The sequence below is a fragment of the Lates calcarifer genome, linkage group LG1 (assembly GCF_001640805.2).
Source record: "Lates calcarifer isolate ASB-BC8 linkage group LG1, TLL_Latcal_v3, whole genome shotgun sequence".
NCBI classification, from domain to species: Eukaryota; Metazoa; Chordata; class Actinopteri; family Centropomidae; genus Lates; species Lates calcarifer.
Window position 1 is genome coordinate 2,417,123 of NC_066833.1, and position 7,865 is coordinate 2,424,987.

Here is a 7,865-nt window from a genome sequence, read left to right on the forward strand (position 1 = left end):
CAAGATACGATCTGAGCTCAAACTCCTTTTTTAATCTCTCCTGTCAAGATAATAGTTGCAGTTTGTGCAATAGAAAGTCTTACGCTAACCTTTCTATTTCAGTCACACAAATAGTCTGATGATATTCAAAATCTCCCTCTCCATGAAAATTACGCTCCATGGAAACTGGGCAAAATTCACCCACTTTGGAAAACCATGAGATCTGGTTGAAAGCTCCAGGGAAAGAAAACAAACCAGTCTGTGGACTCTGAGTTTGGATCTTCCTGTCCGTCTCAAAGGTCATGAATGAGCTTCCATGCTCTATTTTTGGTATGTTATCAACTGAACAGCAGACACAATGGTCACTGTGATAGAGTACATATCTTGGTCAGATTTGAATAGATTTTCATACAACCACCAAATGAATGGAAACCAGACTGAGCCATGTAAAACACTGTCTGGACATCAGGGCTGCAACTAACCATTGTTCTCCACTAATCCATTTTTTTGGTTCATCATCATCAGTGACAGTAAAGCATGAAAATGATCATTTCCCACAGACCAATGTGATGTCTTCAAATGTCTTGTTTTGTTTCTGACCAATGGTCCAAAACCCAAAGATACTCAGTTTACTATCATCAAATCTTCACATTTTAGAGGTTTAAACCAGCAAATAGCAGACGTTTGCTTAAAGAACGACTAACATTACTATATCATCATCCAAACAGCTCCAGTTAACACTGAGATATATATCTATACACAACAGCAGGAGACACTTCCTTTAATCAATCTAGGCCATCACAAAAGCCTCAGTAGTCTTTGGTGTTATTAATTATTTCAAACAACATAATTTAATTTAGATGTGAAACCACAACACAAATATGCGTAGGCCTAAATGATTACTACTCATGCAGTTATTCTTCAGTTATAACATAAATGACAAGCATTAACAGAATTAGTTTTATTTGAAATGTGGACAGAAAGTCAGACCTAAATGAAGGTTTATCTTTCTTTGTCCCCAGTCAGCGTTTGTGTTCAGCCGTGTGCTGGTTCTTTCCATGTGAACATGTAAACTGAGTGAGTCACCATCACAGTGTCTGGTCCAGCGCTCTGGAAACGTGCACATATCCACTGACTGAATGAGACACTTCTAGAACAAACATGTGGCATTTATTTATTATTCAATATGACAATTAGATGAAGATGAAACAGTCAGTGGTTACGACGCCTCATCCAAGTTAAATCTATGAGAGACTGGCTGCTGTTGTTTAGCATGTGGAGAAATCACCCAGTTTATGACCTGTCATGTTGTTTGTTTGACAATATCACATCTTCTCCTCATATCTGGCCACATCTGCCGCCACACAAAAAACAGAAACACTGGATTCCATCTGTTTCACTACAACCTCAACATCCACTTACAGACAGTTGCTAGCAGCTCTGTGAGGCTGTATTCTCATACACTCAGTGAAGCCAATGCTAACACACAGACAGTGATGCTAACATGCTGGTGTTTACCATGTTCGTCATCTTGGTTCATATATCGAACATGTTACCGTTCATCCTCAGGGGAACATGAATGTATGAAGCATATTTCTTGTAATCCACCTGATAGTTGCTGAGATACTTTCAGTCTGGACCAAAACTGTGAACAAACAGAGACAGCCATCCCTAGCTCCACGCCGTGAGCAGGATTATAAATATGGCTGCAGCTCCAACAAAGCAGGACCTCAAAGCATCACACAGGTTGTAAACAAGCCCCCAGTTTAACCTGAACTGTGTAATAATCCCTCACTGCACAGGAAAACTGTGTGCAGCAAGTACAGTAGGTCAAAGGTGAAGCAGGAAGTCAGTCTGTAAACTGTGATGGATGTTCACAAAAGACTTATTTTTACATTTTAACATTCGACCGTTGTTTTCTCTCACAAATAATTTGTTTAGGCTCAGACGTCTGATCAGTGTTTACATCCTGACTGTCTATAAGAACAATCCCAGCGCTGTCCCATCATCCTCACATCTCAGCAGTGAAGCTGGTGTGTGACACGTTATCATTACTGACACAAACAATCATCAAAACATGAATCAGGACATTTTTTTAATAAGTGTAATCTACCTTTAAAAATGGCCCGACACTGCCAACTTCAGAGAGTGGAACAAACCCAGCGGGTGCTGTCAGATATCGACTAAACCACTTAAGGTGGTATGTGTGGAGAACAGCAGGTCAGCTGAGAGAATAAGAGGAAACAGTTCACACACACAGCTCTTCTGTCCACTGCTGCTCAGAAACACCACTGCTGATGCTTCATGTTACTGAGAGATTACCACCTCATTATGAGATAAACTGAGAGTAAAGACAACACACTTGTGTTAAGTCGTCGTGTGTTACAGGACCCATAATGCACTCTGTCTGTTTTTATTTTGACTGAGTCATAGTTATCAGACATTAAGCAGAGCCTGACCCACACATCAGCAGGCCAACTTTATTATAAGAAACGTTTTATAGGCTGGTTTTTGTTTTATTTTCCTAATCTTTCTTCATTCTGAATTACATACCTTCACTGTTGGTGCAGAGAAACTGTAATATTCTTATTTCATTTTCCTCTTTATTCTATTTTTTATGCTGTTCAAATGCAGTTCTTTGCTCCTGTGTTTGTGGTGTTATACAAATAAACCTCTCCTTAATTCAACCTTGATATTGTTGTATCTTATGTTATCCAGAGAAGTTTGCACTTAACTTGCACATAACAATGTGACATTCACATTTTTATTTTCATCACAGTCACAGCTAACAGTTCCCATCTATCACCTTCTCTATTGATCTACACATTATCTTCTCAAATAATCAGTGAATCCGTTTGTAAACTGTTTGCCCAGTGTGATGCGTTCAAATGTCTTATTCTGTCTGAACAACGATCCAAAACACAAAGATGTTCACTTCACTGGAAGACTGAGGAAAGAGAAAACTGATTGATCAGCAGCCAATTCATTTTCTGCTGATCGACTGATCTGTTATCTTATCATCTTCCTCATTCCTCCTCTTCTTCCTCTGTGTATTTATTTTGGCTGCTGGAGCTCCTGAGCTGGAGATCACACACTCCCACGGCTCAGACTGAACCGGGTCTGGCAGTCTGAAACCCCCCTTGCCCTGTTTTCCGGAACAAACCCGCCTGTAGCTGCTGCTGTGGAGATGACAGTGGTGTGAAGTCCTCACTTTGAAAATCACTGGGGTTGTGTTATGTTAATGTCATGGCAACCGGTGTCACCCACAGTCCCAGTCCGGCTCCAGGGTTCACTAACACCACACCGAGGATTAACGGAGCGCCCGCCTCTGGAGACTCCGCTACAGCTCAGTTATCACAGCTTCACGAGCCTCTAGTCGTGTTTCAGCCGGGTTTCAAACTTGTAACGGATTCAGAAAGGACTTTAAAAATCACCAGCAGAGCGACGAGAAGCCGCTTTTAATCAGAAACAGGCGTTAGTGTAGTTTCACTGCAGGTACGGTACAGTTACACCCACAGAGACTCTGGATCTACAGCGGTCCAGAAAAAAAAACAGCGAGACGAGAAGACAAACGGAGCCTAAACCGTTAAACTGTGGACACAGCACAGACTTGGAAACGCTGTCGAAATCCAGACCACAACAGTTCTGTGTCGGTTAAGCGTCGTTTTCTCACCTGCACCCTCCAAAATATGTTCCACTGTGGCTGGAAAGTGAAAAGTTGCGGGATGAAGCCGTCGCTCCCAGGTGGAGCGGCTCCAACACTTTCACATGTTGAAGGGGGAGAAAAAAGAGACAGAGGAAGAGGAAGAAGAGGAGAAGGTGGCAGCTTACCTGGCACAGGAGAAGTCTTGTTTTGTCCCATGAAAAAAGCGAGAATAGCGGAGCAGGCGCAGTTTTCCCGTCGAGCTCCCTCCCCGGCGGTGGCGCTGGATGTGTATGTGCGGGTCTACCGTGTCCTCCTGGAGGAGAGCAGCCGAGCTCCGGCTGATGTCACCGGGACAGGGAGGGGCCTCACCGGGCCATATTTCCATGAGGACATGATGTCACTTGACTCGTTCAGATGACTCCGAGTCCACACGGAGGGAGAGTTTAATGTTCATTACCGCGGACTGGTCTTAGAGGATTTGTTGGAGCCGGACTCTCAAACAAAGAAACTGCCCCTCCAAAAAACCACAGCAAATACACACTGAGTCTCTGGATCAAATTACCAGCGGCTGCGCTCAGTGTTACAAAGTAACTGGAGTTACATTTACTCAAGTACTGTAGGCTGCTTTTACTTTACTTGAAAGTTTGAAGTTGTTATTTTCTATTTTTGTACTTTTTACTCCACTAGTTACTTTTCCGATCAAGATTTTACATTAAAAAGTTTATGAAGAGATTGTTGGAACCTTTGTGTCCAGTTGAGATCCAGTCATCACGTTTCAGTAGTCTGTGAGGGACTGAATATGAATATGAATATGAATATGAGAATATGAAGAATACACACTGAGTCAGGAAACAGCTGATATTATCCAAGATTTTACCAAAAAAGCAAAGAAAACTGAAAACTGAAGGCAAAACACAGTTTTTCTTCTTTGGTCTCCTGTTAATCATCTCGAGACCCCTCATATTTATGTGGTGACTCTTTGTGGGGGCCTGACCCCTAGGTTGAGAACCACTGAACTTATATTTGTGACATAGTTAAACCAGAGGAGTCAGGATTAATGATGTGATCATGTCAGAGAGAATTCACAGGACACTTAGATTACTTAGATTACTTTGATACTTTCAGTACATTTTGCTGATTATACTTGAGTACTTTAGTAGGATTTTGAATGCAGGAATTTTACTTGTAATCGAGTATAAGTAAAGGATCTGAGTGCTTACTCCACCACTGACTGCACAGTTTGTACATAATACAGTACAGAAAGTAATGTAGTACATCTACTCAAGTCCTCTTAAATTCAGCTCTGAGGCACTTGTTCTTTACTTGAATATTTCCATTTTAGCTGCTTAATGTTTGTTTGTTTTTTTAATTTATGGGGAAATGTTTTTTCTCCATCACACTTCTTTACATTATTACTAGTTACTACAAACACTGCCTCAACACATTGTAGTGATTACCCAGCATTATAAAGTATGAGTATAAAGGTTTAAATGAACTCCACGTAGACCACCTAGATCATTAAAATGATGCTTACATGTTTTTACAAATACTTTTACTTTTGATACATACAGTACTTTGTCCTGATGTCTGTGGACTTTGATTTAAAGCTGAATGAATTTGTTTATTTCTTTGTTTATTTGTTGTTTTCTTTATGACCACTTGTGAGCAGAACAAGGAGCTGAGCGATCATACACACACTGTAAGACCTTATACAGCTGATATAAAAGTCACAACCCTAAAGAATACAGAAGAATCACAACAGCACGCTGTCGCCAGAGGATGTATTTGATCAAAACACAGCAGGTCTTAAATACAAAACTAGTGTTTACAAGGTTTTATTAGGAAGACAGTGTGCAGACGCAGCGTCCTGTGTTAACTACTGTTGTAAAATCAAATTTCACTGAATTGAAAAGAAGTCTGGCATTAAAAACAAGTTGATATGCACAGAGATGTGCAAAGGACTATATGAGGTTGAATCACACTTTAAAGTGTCTGACAGAATAATTTATGATGTGCAGTGGGAGGTTCAGAAACAGAATATCAGACTTTGATTCGACCTCCACAGAGACTCAGCATCAGAAATAAGACTCTCCACGATGGTGCCAGTTGTAATGGTCTGTTATAATCTGCTGGACCACAGTGCTCTTTATTTTTGCCTTTGCTGAATTATTTTTATACTGTGTAGTTACAAACAAATCATTCAATTATTTGGTGACTGAAACAGTTTACTGCTGTTTGTCCACAGCACACACAGCTATAACTGAAAAAGAGCCCAATGAGCAGCTTCCAAAGGTTATAATGTTTATTACATCCCACAGTATAAACATGTTACGTTCCCCTCCTCATCCATACTCCTCATCTGCTACTACAAAGAGTCAGTCATCTAATTTTCCTGTTGTCTGTTGCTGTAAAAGCTTTATTATTATATTGTTATATTATTAGGATTATTTCTGGTGTCCTTTCCTTCACGACAACTCAGAAAACTCCACTTTTTGTGTCCAAGGGCTGAGTAGACCAGCATTTGAATGCAGCACTGTATTCAACACAGTTTAATGTAGAAATGAGTGTACCAGAGCTTAGTCACCATGTGCTCATGAAAATTGAAAGGGTTCATCTTCTGAGGAGCAGGCAGTCATTACAGTCGTACCAACAATCCAGTAGTTTTTGACACATTTTACCTAAAACCAGAAATATCACCCTCATGGAAGATGAAAAGTGATCACCACAGTGAGTGGGAGCATCCTCTGGGGATCATGAACACTTGTACAAAGTTTCATTACGGTACATCCCAACAGGAGCACTGCCATCCCATAGCCACTAGCATGGCTAAAAACCAATGCAGGACCTGAATGATTGATTCTGTGTGTATTGTCATTATCAAGCCTTTCAGTCAGAGTGATGAACGACTGGGTGGAGATGTAGGAACTGATCGACTCTGAATCTCCTGTTTGCAGTAAATCAGAGCCAGAGTTCATATCTGGAACCTCACTCATCCTGGCAGATAAAAAGGCAGCTGCAGCACGTCAGTAAAACCAGATTACATTACAGTCACACCACGGAGCAGGCAGCTAATACACACTGTATAATCACTGAGAACACCTAACAAATTGTTTTATGTTCCACGGTCCGAAGCTGCCAGAATAAAAATCTCTTGATTCATATTCAGTGGAAGACGTCGCCCTGGTATAATGCACTGATGGCTTCTGGGTAGACTGTGTGGCTGATGTTAGGCATAGATCTGACTTGACGGACAAAAACTCATGAGTCATCACTGGGGGGTTAGTTTTTCCCAGAGGGCGCATTTCAAGGCCAAAAGTATATGGACACTGAAATAAAGTATGTGGACACGTGAACTTTCCAGCCACATGTGATTCCACATCCATGCACATTAATCTGCCTCTCTAACAGCCTCCACCCTTCTGGTTTCAGTCTTTCCACCAGATGTTGAACCTGCTGCAGTGACTGGCTCTGCAGAAATGTTGCATGGGGTTGAGTTCAGGGCTCTGTGCAGCCGAGTCAAGTTCCTATGGAGCTGTCTGTGTGCACGGGGATGCTGTCCTGACGAAACAATGAAGAGATAAACACACAAAATGTTGCCACTGAGTTTGGACGAACACTATCGTCTAAAATATCATTATGTGCTCAGGCATTAAGACTTTCCTGTACGGAAAGTAAGGAGTGTTAGTGTACATTAGCTGAGGTGCTGTCTGATTTTCCTGCCAGAAAATTAAAGGATTATTCCAAAACAAAAGACTGGAGAACAACAAAATCTGAGAGAAATCAGTTGTGGACAGGATGTTACAATAAATTCTAGAAGGAGACTTTCTACACAACCAATCCTCCAGCCTTAACAACCATTCAGGCTGCTTGTTCCTCCCCTCAGGTACGGACCATGGGAGTGTCGTACTGGACCTTTGTCATCAAAGAAACAACAATAAAACTGTGGAACAGCTTCAGTTTGATTAGCTTTAGGGAAAGATGGTGGTCTGGGTTAAAACCGGTTGTTTCCAGTGTGAAGGTCTTGTGTTTTGTTGACCCATCCATCCATTACAACCTTGTCCTAAACTTGTTGCTCCTTAAATTATCGACTCATCCACTTGTTGTTAGATGTCGCTTAATGATGAAACATAATACGATGCTGCACTGATGACCTGTGGGCTTGTACAATTAGACTGTCTCCTGACCAAGTGTATGACACCACTGAACACCTGTGGCTAAAACAAGAAATGCAGCACGTCTG

General features: G+C 41.3%; 1 protein-coding gene across 1 annotated transcript in view; it reads right to left on the reverse strand.

The window, feature by feature from the left end:
* LOC108897630 (SH3 domain-binding protein 4) overlaps positions 1 to 5,167 on the reverse strand; it is a 30,840-nt gene extending 25,673 nt beyond the window's left edge. The window contains exon 1 of the mRNA XM_018697356.2: positions 3,811 to 5,167. The gene's annotated coding sequence lies outside the window, so the exon portion shown is untranslated. The remainder of the gene's footprint in view (positions 1 to 3,810) is intronic.
* Positions 5,168 to 7,865: the final 2,698 nt, after the last annotated feature.